Source organism: Balaenoptera borealis, assembly GCF_965194805.1.
Source record: "Balaenoptera borealis genome assembly, chromosome: 10".
Classification (NCBI taxonomy): Eukaryota; Metazoa; Chordata; class Mammalia; order Artiodactyla; family Balaenopteridae; genus Balaenoptera; species Balaenoptera borealis.
The window spans coordinates 77,200,488-77,222,947 of record NC_138874.1 but is presented as its reverse complement, the minus strand read 5'-3'; the positions used below and the strand labels follow the sequence as shown (position 1 = coordinate 77,222,947).

Sequence of the window (22,460 nt, the reverse complement as noted above, 5' to 3'; positions counted from 1 at the left end):
AGTTCAAAGGACCAAGGACACTGTAAACATTTCAGAAGCTCATAGTTTCAAAAGTTTAGAAGAACATATCTCTTTTCTATGGACAGTTTAATTGATGAAAATAACTTAAAATCCTTTTTCTACGTTTCTCCTATGTCTCTAATGCTATTTACATTTTCACTAAGTACTTGGCTCTATGTGACTTCTTCGATGCTTAATAATGTACTAGACACAAAGAATAAAGTCTTGCTTAAAAACAAAAGGGGGCAGATTGTAAATCATACCATTTGTTGCTGTGCAAAATACGAAATGGAAGAGTATAATTAACTCAATCATATGTAAACATGGTTAAAGGGGAAAGGCTTCTGGGAAGTTCCAAGGAATGTGAGGCTTCTCTTGTACTAAGAATAAAAAAATTATGTACCTTCTTGAAAAGTGTTACCAGAGTAGCAAACCCCTTCAAGAGTTAGATGAGTCTGAAGTCATGGAATGTGCTATCTATTGGATTGCCCAAAAAGTTCATTCGGGTTTTTCTGTAAGATGTTACAAAAACCCAAACCAACTTTTTAGCCAACCCAATATATCAAGTTATTCAAAATATATTAGCTCCAGAAACTCACAATATGTTTTGAAAAACTATGAGTATCCTGCCCTGAGTTTAAGTTGGCATCTAAAATTTTTTTATCACAAGTTTAAATAATTTCTAAGGTTTTAATTTCCAGTAATCAACATTTTAAGCAAAACTGTTACATTTTCTTTTAAATATATATAATAAAATACAAATGCCATAGTGGTTGGATACTTCTAATTCAATTTAAAAAATAAAGAGAGGAGATCTTTATTAGCAATTATAAATATTGCATCATTCTTTTCCTAGAATCATAATTCTATTTCATATCCTATCAATGTTTTAATAAACTTAAAAATTTATAGAATAGCTTTAGAATTATAGAAAAGTTACAAAGATGGTATAGTGTGCCCATGTATCTCACACAGAATTTATCATGTAGCCTGGCCTAGATCCCATAAACAGAATGTATTTTTTAACTTTTCAAAGTAATTTCTTACCTATTATTTCATTGCCTTCTCGTGGCAATCCTGCCAATTTTATAGTACAGAGATTATCATTTCTACTTTACCTATAAAGAATTTGAGGTAGAAATATTAAAGGATAGTCTAAGATGACTAAGGTATGGGTAGATATGAATCTAAGTAAAAATGTATGGATTTTCAGTTAAATATTCATTATATTCACCTGTTTCTGAGGTATTGCAATTATGCTGTTTATTTTTCACATTTGTTCTTGCCTGAAAATGTATGCTTTTTGATGAGGTCATTTGGAATTAAATTCCTGATCCAATAATGGTTAAGGTTTCTTTAATTTTCAAGTAATTATTTTTAATCACCAATAATGCACTCAAAATCCAGTAAAATATTTGATAAAATTGAGGGATGATGGGATGGGGTGTGAGACTTCTGCTTTTATAGTGTTCTATTGTATGCCTTCCAGTATATTCTTATTTTTAAAAATTTCTTCTTTGCAATATAAAATTGAATATATTTCCACATAAAGTTTACTATCTCTTATTTCCATAATATCCTCACATAGAATTTAATTTTTATTTCTAACCACCAACTGTATGAGATGGTTTAGACCACCTCCCACAGCTTGTAGTGCTTCATAATGAAATTCTCTTCTAGCCTAATGTTTCTACAGTTTTCATCTTTATGATTTATTTTAAATCAGTCTTGATTTTCATATATAAAAATCACTCCTTTTAGTACATCTGCAATTTATCTTCCTTCTCAGTTCACATACTTGTTTTGTATTTTGTTTTCCATCTAAAATAATTCATATTTGCTTATCACATAGAAACAGGAAAATAAAGGTATGTGTGAATGGCAGGGAATGGAGAGTTGCAAGTGTATGTACATTTGAAATTTTATTTGAGTCTCAAGACTAGCTAAACTCGTGATATGGGATAGCTTCGCTTTTAAAAGTTAAGTTTAGGCAAAAGGAACTTCCGCTTGTAATTTCTCATGGAAATTCTTTTAGAGTATTTTGCAGATCACTGCCTTGAGAGCTCTGGTTCAAATTCCAGCTTTATTATCCCAGTTCTATTTGTGCACTTAGTAGTGTAAAAGCCTCCATCAATAAACTTTATAAGGATGAAATATACATTAATCAGTAGGCAGTTACAATCATACTTAGCTAGATCATCTAACACGTTTATTTAATAATAAAGAGCCCATGCATATCCTTTCTGGTGGAACTGGAAATTAAGCATGTGCAATGATTTTTTGATACTCATAAAATAGCTTTAAACTGGGATTTAAAAAATGTTTTACAAATACTAATCCTTGCAACACTTCAAATGATAAGGATTATGAATGGTAGTTTCTGAGAGGAACTAAGAGATCATCCACTGGTGCTGTAAATTGACAGAACATGAAGCCAACATAAGAAATAGATTTTCTCTGCTCATCACTCTCTAGTACTCATTTTAATCATGGGATGCAGTGCTGTCAATAAATGCAAGTCACAAGTCTGTGATTCTAATTCAAAAACAACCTTGAGAAATCCAACATTTCCCAAAAACAAAGAAAAGTAGGCAATATAAAAAAATAAGTAATGAAATATCCTCTCAGAGATACAGGAGTGCACTGTTGTAGATTATGTTGGAAATGTTTATTTTGTAGAACATTTAACAAATCATTTAACAAAAAGGTGTCTTCAGAATTCACAGTTGTTGTTTACACTGATTATTTTTTGTCGTGTAATTATCATAAAAAGGCAGTGAGTTATTTTCATTGCCATTTCACAGGAAGGAAGTTATTCAACGACATAAAATATCTTTCCCAGTCTCTCAGTCAGCAGTGGATCTAAGACTAAAAATCAGGTCTGTTGATCCCAAGATAGGGGCTCTTTCACATCTACCATTCTGCCTTTCTATGAGAATATCTATGCTTTTTTTTTTAAATACATCTTTATTGGAGTATAATTGCTTTACAATACTATGTTGGTTTCTGTTGTACAGCAAAGTGAATCAGCCATATGCAAACATATGTCCCCATATCCTCTCCCTCTTGAGCCTCCCTCCCACCCTCCCTATCCCACTCCTCTAGGTCGTTGCAAAGCACCGAGCTGATCTCCCTGTGCTATGCTGCTGCTTCCCACTAAACAAAATTGATAAACCCTTAGCCAGACTCATCAAGAAAAAAAGGGAGAGGATGCAAATCAATAAAATTAGAAATGAAAAAGGAGAAATCACAACTGACGCCGCAGAAATACAGAGGATTATAAGAGACTACTACAAACAATTATATGCCAATAAAATGGACAACCACAAAGAAATGGACAAATTCTTAGAAAGGTACAATTTTCCAAGACTGAACCAGGAAGAATTAGAAAATATAAACAGATCTATCACAAGTAATGAAATTGAAACTGTAATTAAAAATCTTCCAACAAACAAAAGTCCAGGACCAGATGGCTTCTCAGGTGAATTCTATCAGTTAGAGAAGAGCTAACACCTATCCTTCTCAAACTCTTCTAAAATATAGCAGAGGGAGGAACACTGCCAAATTCATTCTAGGAAGCCACCATCACCTTGATACCAAAACTGGAAAAAGATATCACAAAAAAAATTATAGACCAATATCACTGATGAACATAGATGAGAATATCTATCCTTTATTAATTTCTTTAAAAACCCCAAGCACTCAATATTTTTATGTTTTCTATGCTCTCAAACTTGATAGCTTAAAGAGACAAAGGAATCACAACTCATACTCCATTCTCGGAACCATTCCAGAATACAAAATTTAACATGTATAGTAGAATAGTAATGAATCATATATGTAGAAATTCTCCTGCAACGTTATATAATAGAGCAAAGCAAATAACTATTGACAACCGAAACACCTCCAAGTAAATAGAACTGGTGCCATTAGACATAATGCACTAAAAATCCATCAGTCATACATATTGAAGGAATCTCCATTATACCAAAAGACTCTTGCACTCTTGCTTCACATGATTCTATGCTTCATAATCTGAGTTTCCCCGTTTAAGGTATATTAGACATCAGAAGTTTAGAAAAAGGCAAGAAAACTATTCTAGGTAGTGAAAATGGTAAAAAGTGAGAGTTTATTACAAAACTGGAAGGAAATGAATTAATTATATTTAGAAACACTGATTTATATTTTATTTGAGAGCCTTTTGACAAAAAGACAGAAATATACTCACTTGAATAAAATTTGAAGGCATCTCTATATTATAACATAATTTAATTGTGAATATTCCCGTGTTATGCAGAATTCTAAGGCCCCCCCCAAGGTTTCCCTCCTCATGATGTACATGCCTTTTATAACACCTGGGTCTGTAGAGATGTTGATTTTACTCCCATGATTAGGTTATGTTATATGGTACAGTTGACCTTAAAATAGGGAGATTATCCAGGTATATCCTAATCTCATAAAATAGAAACTTTTCTCCAGCTGGTTGAAAAATAGAAAGTCAGACTGGTCTGGAAGAAAGCAAATATCCACGTGTGAACTGGCTATTGTGTCACATGAAAAAAGGACCTGAAAATGCCTCTTGAAGCAGAGAACAGCTGCTCGCAGACAGTCACCAAGGGAGCAGGAACCTCAGTCTTACAGCCCAAGAAATGGAATTTTTTTATCAACAAGAATGATCTTGGAATTGGATTTTCCCCCAAAGCTTCCTGATGAGAGCTCAACCCAGCTAAGACCTGAACTTCAACCTTGCACTATCCTGAGCAGAAAATGTAGTAATGGGCTATATGGACTCATGGAATGGACTTCTGACCTAGAAAACTGTGACCTAATAAATAGGTGTTGTTTTAAACTGCTAAGTTTATGGTAATTTGTTATACAGCAATAGAAAAGCAACATGATTCCTAATAATGAAACACATTAAATTATTTGTAAATAGTATATTGACATACTTATGTGCCTAAATACCCATTTGTCATTCAGACTGATTCATATCCTAAAGGGTGTGGATTTTCAGTGAGGTTACATTAGAGGTCTGTCATGTATAAATGCATATGATAAACATGTTCAAATCTGATAACACCCTCATTGCTAAAGATGCATCTGAGTATTCCAATTAGATTCAGTATACTATTTTCCTATACAATTGATGAACATAAATATTCATGTTGGGTTTGATAATTAAATACAAAAATATGAAACTTCAATACTTACTACAACAATGGATATTTATAATACACCACTTATTTTTTAAAAAATCTTGATTTTGATTACAACAAATGTGTGGATTGAAATTTCTGAAAAACCTAAAGCAATTTTTTTCTACATTGTTGTAAATCTATTGCAAAAGACATTGTCAACTGCAATTAAGATAATTTAGCATTTTTTATTTATGAAAGACTTTGAACCTCCTACCAGAGGTGCAAAAGAGAAGAACTAAGAGTTTGAAATAAATATGAACAGTTCCGAATACTGTTAGACCAAGAACTGTCAAGGACTTCAAAAGACAAGTAATAATCAAGAGGTAGGGCAGGAGTATTTCTAAATGACAAGTGATATTGGATCTCAGTGCTGGAAGCAGTGAGGACAATGATAACCCGGAAACATATGGCCTGTCTAAAAGGGCAGAAGCTCAGTTCAAATGGGTTATTGACACCTGGAAATGTTTTGCCTCTTATTCTGATTTTTCCAATTGACATCAGAAATCTAGATCTTCAGGTAAAACTTCCTATTTTTTAAAGCACTCTATAAGCTGAAACTATATGAAAAAAAAGTTAAGAAAACTTGTCTCCAAATAGAGATAGTATAGTTTATGAGCCATCTAATTTTAAGACGCCATCTAATGCATCTTAGTTTAAGACGCCATCTAATTTTCTGTGATTTTACTTTCTTAAAAATTTATTGCAAAATAATCCAGATATTGAGAGTAATAAGTAACTGAGTTTGGTTAAGGAATAACTATCTTGTGTGAAAGCTGAGTTTTTGTCACTCTGCATTAATGTGGAAAACTGCCTGAATTTAGATGCATTTTTCAAGATTCTTTTGGAAAGAGCTCTATTGAATCAAATTTATGTGATTTTAGATGCCTTATTATACTGTGACTTACCATATTTCCAAAATATCTCTAATTTCCATAAACACATTATTTATGTTCTCATTTTTCAGAATTAAAGCATGCACTGTTTTGGAGTACAGGGCAGGTACTCTTTTAATACAATTTCCTCTCTTTTTCTATCAGAATTTTAGAAATTTAGAACAGGAGTTAGAGCGGAAAAAATAAATATTTATGTTACCAATCAACACAAAGATTCTTGCAAATAATAAAATTATTATTAGCAAATGCCCATCAATTTGAGGAATAAGTATTCATAGGGCAAAGGAGTTTGTCTAGGTCATCAAGGATGAGATATGATAAAATAAAAACTGAATTATATCATATGCATTATATTCCAACAGAAGTGGTAGTGTCATGTAGATATACTCACATAGCAATGTAAAGAGCATTTATATTTGCTAAAACGTTAAAGACAGGAGGAAAATCTAGTGCACAAAAAAGTATGTATATTTTAAGGGCTATGCTGAGTTGCTCTGGTAAATAAGGAAAAGAGGAAGAAAGAAAACAGGAAGAATTTTCATAGTTTGAAGGAAATAAGAAGTGGAGGAAAAAAGACCTCAAATATTGATGAGGTTACCTCACAAAAACAAAATAAACCGGGAAGAACATGTTGGAACCTGGCCAGTTATGGAAAAGATCTTGGCCATCACAGACTGATAAGACAATCTTGACCAATATTGGAGTCATGGTAATACATCCTCTTCCAAATGTTAATGTTAAAAATGAGAAAAGCTATATCCCAATTGTATCATGGGTGGGAAAACAGACTTGTCTAACTAGTATAGTTTCACCTGGTAGAAAAGCTGAGTTTTCTGCAGAAAGCTCATTGTATCTTTGTATATAATTCCACTGAATATTGATGAACTATTCTGCACAAAGATATGGTTTTAGTTCTTCTGTCAGAAAACAGACAACTATAAATTACTGTGAGGAAACTACTTGCCATCTCATGTACAATGATACCTGTACTTTTAAACAAACAAAAAATAAGTTGCCTAAGCAAAATATTCCCAAAGTAAGGCAAAAGTAACCAATGCTGTGTACTCAATTGTTGAAACACTCTTAATGAAGTTGAAAAAATATGATGAAATTGCAGATAAAAATGGATTAATTGCTAAAGAACTCTTAACAAGATACTTCCCTAATGGACCTTTCAAGTTCTGGCAAATAAATTCCATACAACTTCCTCCGTCTAATGGGTATAAATACGTTTTAGTCATGGTCTGTATGTGTCCACACTGGACTGAAGCCTTCCCTTGCAGCCAGACTACTGCATCCTTTGTAGCTAAAGTTCTTTTGGAAAAGATTATCTCTAACTGGGGAACTCTTCTCGAACTGTATAGTGGTTGAGAAACCCATTTTCCTGAGAAGTCTGTGCTGTTTTACAACACTTTCACCGTGCTTATCAACCCCAATCCTCTGGTTTACTCAGACACACTAAAACATTATTAAGACTCAATTGGCAAAATGTGTAGAGGTCCCCCAAATACCTCGGCCAAAATTATTGCCATTGGTCCTTCTCAATCTCAGATCCACCCTTTTTGTAACTCATGAACTCTCACCATTTGAGATAATCACAGGATGCCCAATGCGTTTGGCTCCTGCTTTTTTTGACCCACAGGTGATAAAGAGATACTCCAATATTGCAAAAGCCTAATTGCTTCTATTAAAGATAACTTTGCTTTGGTAGAGCAATCTTTCTGCAGTATGCTCTCAAGAGATGAGGATCTTAATCATCACACCTTGCAACATGGAGATTTTTTCTATTAAAAAACATACGTCCAGAGGAACTCTCTTTAACCTCACTGGCAAGGCCCCTGTCAGGTACTGCTAATCAACCCTTGTGCCACCAAACTCCAAGGAATAGACTCTTAGATTAACATGACACACCTAAAGAAAGCACAGAACACGGACTGGACTTGTACATCATCTGGTGACCTGAAAGTAAAGATTTCCCAGAATTGAAGCAGATGACATTTGATGAGACAGCTCTCCCAACATATCCAGAATAGGCTGTTGGAAGTTTATCACCAAAACTTTGATGATGACATAACACTTTAGATGGTCTCTAATGTCTATGATCTTGATAACAGATGGACTTTAGATAAAAAGGATCTGAGGGTTCTCCCTCCGACCCCTCCTTTTTACTCAAATGGGACCTTAATAGGTTTCCCTCCAATGTGAGACACTACATCCAGGGAAGGTCCTTCCTGACCTAAATACCTGACAAATACCTGACATTGACATTCCTGTTGATCAGTGATGCTTTCAGAGAAAGATCGTGATCAAAAAGGGGAAATGTAATATTAATAAACAGAAACCTCAATTAAATAGAATTGGGAGACAAGAAGGGGGAGCTCCTATGCCCTGTGAAGATAGCAGAGCTCAGCAGGAAAAAGAAAGACTACTCTTCTTCCCTGGAAACGACTCATCCAACAAAAAGGCATGGACTCTTAGTTTCCTATATCCCTCCTAACTTCCTTTCCCCTCTATAAAAGCATTCTCCTTCCCTTGCCATGTTGGGTACTTGTTCATGGCTCATCATGGTTGCAGACCCCAAATTGCAATTCTCTGTTGATCCCAAATAAATCTGTCATTTCTGCAGGAATACTTAACAGTCTATTTATTTCAGATCAACATTCTGAAGATTTGTGTTTTCTTACATATTTAATATTTAAATTTGAGATAGAAAAACATGAAGACTTCCAATTTTCCTCTAAGTATTGTTCTTTCAAACTTGTTTTTAAATTGCACAAAAAAGGGCCATAGCTACCTGAATATATTGCTTTAATATGACTCTTAAGCATCTGAATGAATGTTAATATTTGGTCATAATTAACATATATTTCTACCTTTTTAGTACTTATTCATAGAAAAAGCAAAATGTGCAATGGTTTTTTTAATATCACATTATATGAACTATTGAAAAAAACTGTGACTTTTTATTGACATGCTCTGTTATCTCAAGGCTAAAATAATATTCCACAATATCTGAATTCTTGTGTTTCTTCACACATGACTTTTATAAAAATTTTACAGAAAAAGAAATAATAATGTGTTTGTATAATTTCTAAAGTTAACAATATACAAAAATTTTCTGTATTAATAAAATTTATAAATTCAGTAACTTCATACTTTTCCATTTTAAGAATACTATATATTTATTTATCCAAAATCATTATCTTTTGGTGTTGAGAGTCTCCTCCCCATATATATCTAGTTAACTCAAATAAGCATATTTTATTTAAATAAGTGTTCCCACTCATAGTTATTTCCCTTAGGATACTCAAGAGTATAGTTAGATAAAATTTCCTGTACATTTCTTTTTATTAAAATTTTTCTTTGGCTTTCTATAAAGTCTTACCAGCTTGCTGTCCAGTTTTAGTGTAAGATAGCACATTCTTCCCTACTCTTTTTCCTTCACTGCAGGAAAAAGTATTTGTTTTAGTAGTAAGTAGAGAATAGAAATCTATTATCTCAGCTAATTTGATGAGTGAAATTGTTCCTGGGTTTTAATTTCCACCATTTTACTACATTTTGTGTTTGGATTAGAATATATATTTTTTGAAGCCAGGAGTTTTGTCATGTTGTGTTCTTTGCTGTACTCCAGATTCTTGAGTGATAAATGGTATGTAGAAAGACCCAACACTATGATGGTAAACACTTTTGGCCAAATTACTTTTTATTAGAAAGAAGAGCAATACAAGCAAAGAATACAAAGGCCTGAGACAAATGGAAATATGATTTCTCCCAGCTTTTGTGTTTTGATTCCATGACATGCTTACACTTATGGCTACTATGATTCTGTTAATCCACGTGTATATGCTTTAACAAGTTGAATTGGAGGATTTTTTTTTTTTTATAGTCATTTGAGTTTATTTCTCTACTGTTCATCTCCTGGTGCATGACAAATACGTCAAAACTCAGTGGCATACAGCAGTAGTATTTCTTATATTGTTTATGCATCTGTGGGTCAGCTGAGGTGGCTCTACTCAATGCATTTCTCATTTTTCTGGCAGAAGCTACACAAGCCACGTTATTCTCATTGTGATGACAGAAGGGCAAGAGAGCAAGTATATGTCAAGCTTATGCTGAAATCACATCCACTAACATCTCATTGACCAAATCATGTCATACAGCCAAGCCCAACATCAATGGGATATGGAAGCATTCTCTGTCCACAGTAGGAGAGAAAGGTAAGCAAATGTTTACTGATAAATATTCAAACTATCATGGTCGCTAAGCCAGTTATACATGCTATTTGAAATTACATAATTTAATTGTGTTGTGCAAATCAAGCACATATAACACTGGAAAGAGTTGTTTTATGAAAACTTAATTCAGTGCATTGAGCTGACTCAGTAAAGGCAAATAGAAAAATTTCTGTTGATGGAGGTATGGCTGACTTTGTTGTAAAATATTAGACGGTGGGGACTGCTGCAGCTGCAGCCAGGGCCATCGGGGTGGAGGATGGGAGCCAGGCCCACCAAGAGCTGACCAGCTGGGGGTGGCTGTCCACACAGACCCTGGGCCCACTGAGGTGGGCCTTCAGCAGGTAACATGAGGCAGGTGTCCTGGGCCAGAGGAGGGGCCCTGGTGCCCCCCAACACCAGGGCCAGGGGCTCTCTTAGGCCCGGGCAGAGCTCTCTGGAAGTCCCAAGGGGCAGGTGTGGGCCCTGGTCACGCCTCATGGGCTGTTTCTGGGAAAAAGATCTCACGGCATCGCTGCACCGGGTCCTGAAGGGACACCACACTGTGGCCAACAGTCCAGGGGTCTGTGTAGATCTCAAAGTCGTTCCCACCGGGGCTGGTCTTGTTCTCAAAGAAGTGGATGGTGTCGAAGCAGTCCTGGTCCAGGCTGTCCAGGCAGTAGCGCTTGTCCCAGCCCTCAGGGAAGATGTCAAAGGAGAAACAAAGTTCTAGATGATTCTGTCCTCAGATTGCTTTTCAATAATCTTTAACTTCTCACTCCACTTAAAAAAAAAAAAAACCAAAAAACTAATTTATAAATGATGAGTGACCCTAGTTAATGTAAAATAATATAGCATTCCAACTGGAGACTTAACAGCCCTAGGATGGCCTTGGCAGTACATCAAATAGTATGTTTGTGTGTGTTTGTTTAAATTTAAAATAAAATGTTTAAAGTATTTATGAATTGAGATTTGTTATTTTCTAGGTTAACTTGCTTTTTAGTTAACTGAAAAATCATTGCCCATGATCATATCAGAGATAAAAACCTTCTGGTATTAAAAAGGGAGACTTAATTATTCAAAAGAAAAAATAGATTTTAGCACAAGTTTACACCTTTAGCTAAGTACCAAATCTTCAGAAACTCACTTGACCCCCTCTCCTCTTAAGGACAAGATGATTAAATTAGAATAGCAGTTGTAAGTGAATAGAATTCCCAATGAGATTTGTAGCCCTTTGATCTCTTTATTACTCTGGGAACATTAGCAAAACAGCCTTTTCTAAATGTCTTCTTTCACTAGATCACCTGCTAATCAGTATGTTCAAACAAAGGCACTGTTAAAAGAAATTGACCAAATCTTGTCCTGGCTCAAGAGACCCTCATTTAAAATTGAAGCTTAAGACTAGATGCTCAGCTGCTTGAAGTCACTTTTGCTTACTTGTCATGAGTTCGTTGAGAAGCTAGTCTTAGCCCTGGGAAAGCTACCCAAGAGGAATATGCATGGTTTATGTTTCAAATTGAATTTAAGCTTTAAAAATTAATTGTTCCAGATATATTTTCTTGGCTTTATTTTTAATATTTTCCCATAGAACATATCCCACGACCCCTATTTTGATATTCTCTGTACTAATAACTGACAGGTTTGGTTAGGGTCACTTTCTGCATGTTTTCAATGGCTTCCTGCTCTTTTTTTTAAAAGAAATTACCTCCTCAATTTTCTTTGTCCAAACTGCTTTAGTAGAACCTATTCTTTTGAACAAAAAACTACTGTCCCTTTTCACAAGTTTTCATTCCATTATCTAATATTGAACTGAAGATATGATTACTGTATCTTCCCAAGTAACTAGTGTTTTCCAAGGAGACCAAACATTATGGATCAATTTATTTCAGATTCTTCAGTTTCTCTTCTTTGCTGATAATATAATTTCTTTGTTGGCGAATAACTACTTTCTCATACTCTGTCAGCTTCATCATCTTGAATACAATCACACTCTTACTATGCAGGTTTCATCTAGAAATCTTTTATTCCATTTCCCTTACTTTCTTATATACTGTCAGCTTCATCATCTTGAATACAATCACACTCTTACCTATGCAGGTTTCATCTAGAAATCTTTTATTCCATTTCCCTGACACTGCTGGTTAAATGCTTTGTAAACATACAAACTTTACCACTCAAAATAGATCTTCCATTATAAAGAAAGCCTTTCACAGATCCAGATATCATGATGGGATTAAATTTTTTTTTTTTACAAGTCTACTGTTTTATGTTGTCATAAAACCTGGGATGAGGAAATGATATTTACAAAAAACCCCACATATTGACTGTTCACATACACATATATACTCTTTATCCTAAAATGAGTCTTTCCTAATGATTCCAAACAACTACCTCTATACAAAAAGAAAAAAAGAAAACCTGAAAAGTCTTTGATATGATACCCTTTACTCTCTTCCTGTAGTAAGGTTTTACTACCTTATTACTGTCTAGAATTGGTGAAGCATTTAAAATGTACCAGGAAAGAATTGTGTTGGTCCTTATGCCCTATGGCGAATCACTTTTATTTATTTTTCTATAAGATATTTTTCAGAAGTCAACATGTGCAACTAAAATTATTGTAGAAATAAATGGCAATTCTGACTTGAAGCTGAATTCCTTAGAAAATTGTGGGTGAAGTGGGAAACTGAAATAGAGTAGTCCTTATAGTTTGAATTTTCTAAATTTATTGATCATTGGTTTTTCTTCCACATGGACAGGCAGTGGGGGTAACCACTTACAAAAATAGTCAGGCAGTTACATAAAATATTCACTTTGACCAAAAATCAATTCAGTAATTTTTATTATATAAACTAATGTCTCATGGCCATTATAGTCAAACTTAGAATCATCCTAGTCTTTGTTTAAGTAAAAATACCCACTGTATATGGGTGTGTTAATTAATAAATGAGTTGTGTTTGTTGCAAGAGTTCTTTCTTGAAGTGTTGGAAAACAAAAAAACTTTAGTCCAACAAATTCAACTAAGTACTCTAATAAATAATGGCAAGGAAGTGTGGAACAGTGGAACACATCCTATGGACTGGACATCAACCTGGGTCCTAATCCAGATTCTGCTACAAACTGGCTGTATGAACTTTAGCAAGTGCTTTCTTCTCTGATTTTTCACTGGGGAATAAAATTTTAAAAGAGTTGAACTCCCAGGTCTCTTTCAGAGCTAAAATTCTAGGATTTTACTTGATGTAAAATATTCTCAAGCATTCTTTTCCAAAAAAAAAAAAAAATAGGCTCCTTAAAAAAATTCAAACACTTTAGAGAAATAGCTGTGCAACATTTTTTTTTTTTTTTTGGTAAAACCTTCAAGAAAAAAGGACTCTCTATTTAATGTTTTAAAAAAATTAACCAACTATATATTACAGATTAAAAAAGAAGGATATTTACCTTGAAGTGTTGCCTATGACTTAACAGTATCAGAATGCTCTTGGCTTGCTGAAGGAGTGTGGGCTGAAATGCCTGGGCCCTAAGCACATTGCCCTCTCCATACATGGTTTGGCCAAAAGAGGTAAATCCTATCCTCAAATACACTCCTCTGTTTATTGCCATTATTTTCTGGCCATCTGCATTTATGATACATTTCTGTGAATTTTTAGAGCTTTTCCTCTGCCTTTGTTCTTTGAGATTTTTAACCCACTGAGGAAAAATAGCCTGGGTTATTATTCTTTAGTGAATGACATGTGGTGATGAGCAGTGTGCAGGACTGGTAAGGCTGACGTAGTCCAGGGCTTTGCTGCTAGAGAGCCTGTCTTGTGACTTGCTAGCTAAGTGTGGTTCAGAGCAGGAATTTCTGAAACTGTGTGAGAAATGAGATGTGTCTTCTGTCATAGTGGCCGGGACCTTAAAAAAGTTAGAGACCACGACCATTCCATGGAGCCTGAACTTGAGCTTTCTATTGTCTTTCCAAAGGATATTGCTGTTTTAAATTCTGTTTTCTACTTTCTTTGCTGCACTTGTAAGAGTAGCTCTTTATCTTTGAGCATCCTCCCATCCCTTTCTCAGTCTGCGGAGCAGCATCCACAGTTGAGATTATATTCCAATTTTTCTTAGTTCTTGAAGTTTAAAATTTGACAGCTAAGTATCTGGGGGAAATACTTCCGAAAGGAATCTTTGGTCTGTAAGAATGCTAAGTTGGAATCATATATATATATATGTGTGTGTGTATATATAAATTTTGTTTTCAGGAAAAAAAAAAAAAAAAGAAGGATATTTAAAACTTAAAATGTAGAAGTCTTCTAATTATTCCAGGTATTAAACTCGGAGTTCAACTGTTTGTTTCCGTAAAATGGTATTGGCCCATGAATGTTAGCTGCAGCTGCCACATGAGAGCAGGGGGAGCTCTAATACTGTTTTCTGTTTGTTCCCTATGGACTTAGGAAAGACGTTCATTTATAATTTGGTTGTGAAAATTAATATTTAAATGTGATATGCTTCAGATATGATAGCATTACCAAAAAGAACTTGCTGGTTCAAAGTGTCATTATAACATTTTGTCAGCCATCTTCATTAAATTCATCTTTGGAAAAGTATGATTATTCAAAACTTCTATGAACTATAGGAAAACAAGATGTGTGTGAATATATGTGTGTGTCTGTGTGTGTGTGTGTATGTCCAATTTAAAGATGATGACATTAACTTGTCAACATGTTCATAATCTTTTAAAGTGGTCACATAAGCAAATTTACTGTCTAGTTGGAATATTTTTTTTCTCTTTTTTTCTAGAATACTTTTCATTATGGCTTAGCTTAATTCCACATAGAATTTATCTAATATTATTAAGTGGGAATATTGTTTTTCTCTGGATAGAATTATCTAAAGGTGAGCACAGAGAGATTGAGAGTATCTCCATGAGCTAAAATCTTATATATCCAGATATACTACAGATTATTCTGTTATCAGGGATCAAGATGAATACTAAGATGGCAAGATATTAATTTCTTGTGCTTTTAAAACAAAGACTTGAATATGAAAAATAAGATGACCATTGAAACAGAAATAGAGAAAATAATCTGTGAAGTTCTCCATATCCTTTCCCTTATACTAATCCCTAAAGATATTAATCTTTTGTAGTGTAGCAGGCCCTATGTGGCCAGCAACTTTGCCTATCCCTTGTCTAAACCATTGCTTCTCAAAAGTTAATATGAATTGTTGGTATGCAATATTAATATAGAGATCATATTAAAATGCAGAGTCTGATTCAGTAGGCCTGGAATGAAGCTTTCACAACTGAATTTATGAAAACCCTGGGGGGCAGCTAATGCTGCTGCACCATGGACATGCTTTGATGTAGCAGGAAGGTACACCATATCTAGGCTTGGACCATATAAATATCCTATGCCCCAAATCTACACTGTCCTTCTTATTTTTCTGTCAGCTGAAAATGACCGTTGAAGCCACGTGTTTTAATATGGTAGAGTATTCATCAGGCTGGGTCTCTGTGTGACTGGAACAGATTTCTCTAATGCTGATTGGGAATAACCAATTGGATTTATGGAATTGAGAAATGAACCTTTATTGAAATTTGGGGGTTATCTGTTGTATCAGCTAAACTTATTTTACAAATATATGTATAATGAGATTATTTTTACAAATAAAAGTTTATACTTTGTTTTGCTTTTGTAAGAAATGATATGTGATAAATTCTAAAAGTAGAATTTCTACTCAAAATGGAATACAAATTTCAAATGATATTACCTAATTGAAATTTTAAAATACTATATCAAGTTGCAAACCTAAAATGAAAGAAAATATCTATTTTGCAAAATTCTCACCTCTGTTAGGTAATCTTAAGTTTTTGTGTGTTTTAAAAATTTTTTAATTAAGGTAAAAAACATAGCAAAAAATTCACCATCTTAACTGGTTTTAAGTGTACAGTTCAGTAGTGTTAAGTATATTCACATTGTTAAACAACAGATCTCCAGAACTTTTTTATTTTGCAAAAATGAAATCTGTACCATTTAATAACTCCCTATATCCCCCTTTTCCCAGTCCCTGGTCCGCCATTTTTCTTTCTCTTTCTGTGAATTTGACTGCTTTAGATACTTCAAATAAGTGGAATCATTCAATATTTGTCTTATTGTGACTGACTTATTTTACTTAGTATAATGTCCAAGATGTATACATGTTGTAGAAAGTAACAGGATTTCTTTCCTTTTTAAAGCTGAATAATACTCTATTGTATATACTGCATTTGATTTATCTAAATAATTTTTAAACTTTATCAGATTGACAACTACAGAACAATAAAGTAATTTTCATTAGTAAAGTTTTATTCATAATGATTATAGTACTTTTTAAAAAATAATTTTCATTGGAGGATAGTTGATTTACAATGTTGTGTTAGTTTCTGCTGCACAGCAAAGTGAATCAGTTATACATATACATATATCCAGTCTTTTTTTTTTCCCCCCCCCATGGGATGTTCTTCTTTTTTTTTTCTTTTTTAAGCATCTTTATTGGAGTATAATTGCTTTAAAATGTTGTGTTAGTTTCTGTGGTATAACAAAGTGAATCAGCTATACATATACAGATATCCCCATATATCCTCCCTCTTGCGTCTCCCTCCCACCCTCCCTATCCCACCCCTCTAGGTGGTCACAAAGCACTGAGCTGATCTCCCTGTGCTATGCGGCTGCTTCCCCCTAGTTATCTATGTTAAATTTGGTAGTATATATAAGTCCATGACACTCTCTCACTTCGTCCCGGCTTACCCTTCCCCCTCCCCATGTCCTCAAGTCCATTCTCTACATCTGCATCTTTATTCCTGTCCTGCCCCTAGGTTCTTCAGAACCTTTTTTTTTTTTCTTTAGATTCCACATATATGTGTTAGAATACAGTATATGTTGTTCTCTTTCTGACTTACTTCACTCTGTATGACAGTCTCTAGGTCCATCCACCTCACTACAAATAACTCAATTTCGTTTCTCTTTATGGCTGAGTAATGTTCCATTGAATATATGTGCCACATCTTCTTTATCCATTCATCTGTCGATGGACACTTAGGTTGCTTCCATGTCCTGGCTATTGTAAAGAGAGCTGCAATGAACATTGTGGTACATAACTCTTTTTGAATTATGGTTTTCTCAGGGTATATGCCCAGTAGTGGGATTGCTGGGTCATATGGTAGTTCTATTTTTAGTTTTTTAAGGAACCTCCATACTGTTCCCCATATTGGCTGTATCAATTTACATTCCAACCAACAGTGCAAGAGGGTTCCTTTTACTCCACACCCTCTCCAGCATTTATGGTTTGTAGATTTTTTGATGATGGCCATTCTGACCGGTGTGAAGTGATACCTCACTGTAGTTTTGATTTGCATTTCTCTAATAATTATTGACATTGAGCATTCTTTCATGTGTTTGTTGGCAATCTGTATATCTTCTTTGGAGAAATGTCTATTTAGGTCTTCTGCCCACTTTTGGATTGGGTTGTTTGTTTTTTTTGATATTGAGCTGCATGAGTAGATTATAAATTTTAGAGATTAATCCTTTGTCAGTTGCTTCATTTGCAAATATTTTCTCCCATTCTGAGGGTTGTCTTTTTGTCTTGTTTACGGTTTCCTTTGCTGTGAAAGCTTTTAAGTTTCATTAGGTACCATTTGTTTATTTTTGTTTTCATTTCCATTTCTCTAGGAGGTGGGTCAAAAAGGATCTTGCTGTGATTTATGTCATAGAGTGTTCTGCCTATGTTTTCCTCTAAGAGTTTTATAGTGTCTGACCTTCCACTTAGTTCCTTAATCCATTTTGAGTTCAATTTTATGTATGGTGTTAGGGAGTGTTCTAATTTCATTCTTTTACTTGTAGCTGTCCAGTTTTCCCAGCACCACTTATTGAAGAGGCTATCTTTTCTCCATTGTATTTTCTTACCTTATCAAACATAAGGTGACCATATGTGTGTGGGTTTATCTCTGGGCTTCTATCCTGTTCCATTGATATACATTTCTGTTTTTCTGCCAGTACCGTACTGTCTTGATTACTGTAGCTTTGTAGTATAGTCTGAAGTCCAGGAGCCTGATTCCTACAGCTCCATTTTTCTTTCTCAATATTGCTTTGGCTCTTCAGGGTCTTTTGTGTTTCCATACAAATTGTGAAATTTTTTGTTCTACTTCTGTGAAAAATGCCATTGGTAGTTTGATAGGAATTACACTGAATCTGTAGATTGCTTTGGGTAGTATAGTCATTTTCACAATGTTGATTCTTTCAATCCAAGAACATGGTATATCTCTCCATCTGTTTTTAATTTCTTTCATCAGTATCTTATAGTTTTCTGCCTACAGGTCCTTTGTCTCCTTAGGTAGGTTTATTCCTAGGTATTTTATTCTTTTTGTTGCAATGGTAAATGGGAGTGTCTCCTTAATTTCTCTTTCAGCTTTTTCATCATTAGTATATAGGAATGCAAGAGATTTCTGTGCATTAACTTTGTATCTTGCCACTTTACCAAATTCATTGATTAGCTCTAGTAGTTTTCTGGTTGCAGGTTTAGGATTCTCTATGTATAGTATCATGTCATCTGCAAACAGTGACAGCTTTACTTCTTCTTTTCCAATTTGGATTCCTTTTATTTCTTTTTCTTCTCTGATTGCTGTGGCTAAAACTTCCAAAACTATGTTGAATAATAGTGTTGAGAGTGGGCCACCTTGTGTTGTTCCTGATCTTAGAGGAAATGGTTTCAGTTTTTCACCATTGAGAACATTGTTGGCTGTTGGTTTGTCATATATGGTCTTTATTATGTTGAGATAAGTTCCCTCTATGCCTACTTTCTGGAGGGATTTTATCATAAATGGGTGTTGAATTTTGTCAAAAGTTTTTTCTGCATCTATTGAGGTGATCATATGGTTTTTTCCTTCAATTTGTTATTATGGTGTATCACACTGAATGATTTGCATATATTGAAGAATCCTTGCATCCCTGGGATAAACCCCACTTCATCATGGTGTATGATCCTTTTAATGTGCTGTTGGATTCTGTTTGCTAGTATTTTGTTGAGGATTTCTGCATCTATGTTCATCAGTGATATTGGCCTGTAGTTTTCTTTTTTTGTGCCATCTTTTTCTGGTTTTGGTATCAGGGCGATGGTGGCCTCGTAGAATGAGTTTGAGAGTCTCCCTCTGCTCTATTTTGGAAGAGTTTGAGAAGGATAGGTGTTAGTTCTTCTCTAAATGTTTGATAGAATTCACCTGTGAAGCCATCTGGTCCTGGGCTTTTGTTTGTTGGAAGATTTTTAATCACAGTCTCAATTTCAGTGCTTGTGATTGGTCTGTTTATATATGCTGTTTCTTCCTGGTTCAGTCTCGGAAGGTTGTGCTTTTCTAAGAATTTCTTCCAGATTGTCCATTTTATTGGCATATAGTTGCTTGTAATAATCTCTCATGATCCTTTGTATTTCTTTAGTGTCAGTTGTTACTTCTCCTTTTTCATTTCTATTTCTATTGATTTGAGTTTTCTCCCTTTTTTTCTTGATGAGCCTGGTTAATGGTTTATCAATTCTGTTTATCTTCTCAAAGAACCAGCTTTTAGTTATATTGATCTTTGCTATTGTTTCCTTCATTTCTTTTGCATTTATTTCTGATCTGATCGTTTTGATTTCTTTCCTTCTGCAAACTTTGGGGTTTCTTTGTTCTTCTTTCTCTAATTGCTTTAAGTGTAAGGTTAGACTGTTTATTTGAGATCTTTCTTGTTTCTTGAGGTCGGATTGTATTGCTATAAACTTCCCTCTTAGAACTGCTTTTGCTGCATCCCATAGGTTTTGGGTCATCTTGTTTTCATTGTCATTTGTTTCTAAGTACTTTTTGTTTTCCTCTTTTTCTTCTTCAGTGATCTCTTGGTTATTAAGTAATGTATTGTTTAGCCTCCATGTGTTTGTATTTTTTACAGATTTTTTCCTGTAATTGATATCTAGTCTCATAGCGTTGTGGTCAGAAAAGATACTTGATATGATTTCAATTTTCTTAAATTTACCAAGGCTTCATTTGTGACCAAAGATATGATCTATTCTGGAGAATGTTCCATGAGCACTTGAGAAGAAATTTTATTCTGTTGTTTTTGGATGGAATGTCCTATAAATATCAATTAAGTCCATCTTGTTTAATGTATCATTTAAAGCTTGTGCTTCCTTATTTATTTTCATTTTGGATGATGTGTCCATTGGTGAAAGTGGCATGTTAAAGTCCCCGACTATGATTGTGTTACTGTCGATTTCCCCTTTTATGGCTGTTAACATTTGCCTTATGTATTGTGGTGCTCCTATGTTGGGTGCATAGATATTTACAATTGTTATATCTTCTTCTTGGACTGATTCCTTGGTCATTATGTAGTGTCCTTTGTCTCTTGTAATAGTCTTTATTTTAAAGTCTATTTTGTCTGATATGAGAATTCCTACTCCAGCTTTCTTCTGATTTCCATTTGCATGGAATATCTTTTTCCATCCCCTCACTTTCAGTGTGTATGTGTCCCTAGGTCTGAAGTGGGTCTCTTGTAGACAGCATATATATGGGTCTTGTTTTTGTATCCATTCATCCGGCCTATATCTTTTGGTTGGAGCATTTAATCCATTTACATTTAAGGTAGTTATCGATATGTATGTTCCTAGTACCATTTTCTTAATTATTTTGGGCTTGTTATTGTAGGTCTTTTCCTTCTCTTGTGTTTCCTGCCTAGAGAAGTTCCTTTAGCATTTGTTCTAAAGCTGGTTTGGTGGTGCTGAATTCTCTTAGCTTTTGCTTGTCTGTAAAGGTTTTAATTTCTCCGTTGAATCTAAATGAGATCCTTGCTGGGTAGAGTAATGTTGGTTGTAGATTTTTCCCTTTCATCCCTTTAAATATGTCCTGCCTCTCCCTTCTGGCTTGCGTTTCTGCTGAAAGTTCAGCTGTTAACCTTATGGGGATTCCCTTGTATGTTTTTTGGGTTTCTTTTCCCTTGCTGCTTTTAATATTTTTTCTTTGTATTTAATTTTTGATCATTTGATTAATATGTTCTTGGCATGTTTCTCCTTGGATTTATCCTGTATGGGACTCTCTGTGCTTCCTGGACTTGATTAACTATATCCTTTCCCATATTAGGGAAGTTTTCAGCTATAATCTCTTCAAATATTTTCTCAGTCCCTTTCTTTTTCTATTCTTCTTCTGAGACCCCTATAATTCGAATGTTGGTGCGTTTAATGTTGTCCCAGTGGTCTCTGAAACTGTCCTCAATTCTTTTCATTTCTTTTTCTTTATTCTGCTCTACAGTAGTTATTTCCACTATTTTATCTTCCAGGTCATTTATCCGTTCTTCTGCCTCAGTTATTCTGCTATTGATTCCTTCCAGAGAATTTTTGATTTCATTTATTGTGTTGTTCATCATTCTTTATTTGCTCTTTAGTTCTTCTGGGTCCTTGTTAAACGTTTCTTGTATTTTCTCCATTCTATTTCCAAGATTTTAGATCACCTTTACTATCATTACTCTGAATTCTTTTTCAGGTAGAATGCCTATTTCCTCGTCATTTGTTTGGTCTGGTGGGTTTTTACCTTGCTCCTTCATCTGCTGTGTGTTTCCGTCTTCTCATTTTGCTTAACTTACTGGGTTTGGGGTCTGCTCTTCGCAGGCTGCAGGTTTGTAGTTCCCGTTGTTTTTGGTGTCTGCCCCCAGTGGCTTAGGTTGGTTCAGTGGGTTGTGTAGGCTTCCTGGTGGAGGGGACTAGTACATGTGTTGTGGTGGATGAGGCTGGATATTTTCTTTCTGTTAGGCAGAACCACGTCCTGTTGTGTGTTTTGGTGTGTCTGTGACCTTATTATGATTTTAGGCAGCCTCTGTGCTAATGGATGGGGCTGTGTTCCTGTCTTGCTAGTTGTTTGGCATAGGGTGTCCAGCACTGTAGCTTGCTCGTCATTGAGTGAAGCTGGGTCTTAGTGTTGAGATGGAGATCTCTGGGAGAGCTTTCGCCATTTGATATTACGTGGAGCCAGGTGGTCTGAACTCGGCTCTCCCACCTCAGAGGCACAGGCCTGACACCTGGCCTGAGCACCAAGACCCTGTCAGCCACACGGCTCAGAAGAAAGGGGAGAAAAAAAGAAAAAAAGAAAGAAAGAAAAAATAAAATAATATAAAGTTATTAAAATAAAAAATAAAAAATAA

The 22,460-nt window shown here is 34.7% G+C and overlaps 1 protein-coding gene across 1 annotated transcript in view; it reads left to right on the top strand.

Annotated features, from left to right (window-relative positions):
- The window catches only part of LOC309635420 (uncharacterized protein), a gene marked incomplete at its 5' end in the record, with an annotated part of 576,760 nt that overhangs the window by 289,187 nt on the left and 265,113 nt on the right, over nt 1-22,460 (top strand). The window contains one exon of the mRNA XM_082406653.1: nt 10,132-10,308. The remainder of the gene's footprint in view (nt 1-10,131; nt 10,309-22,460) is intronic.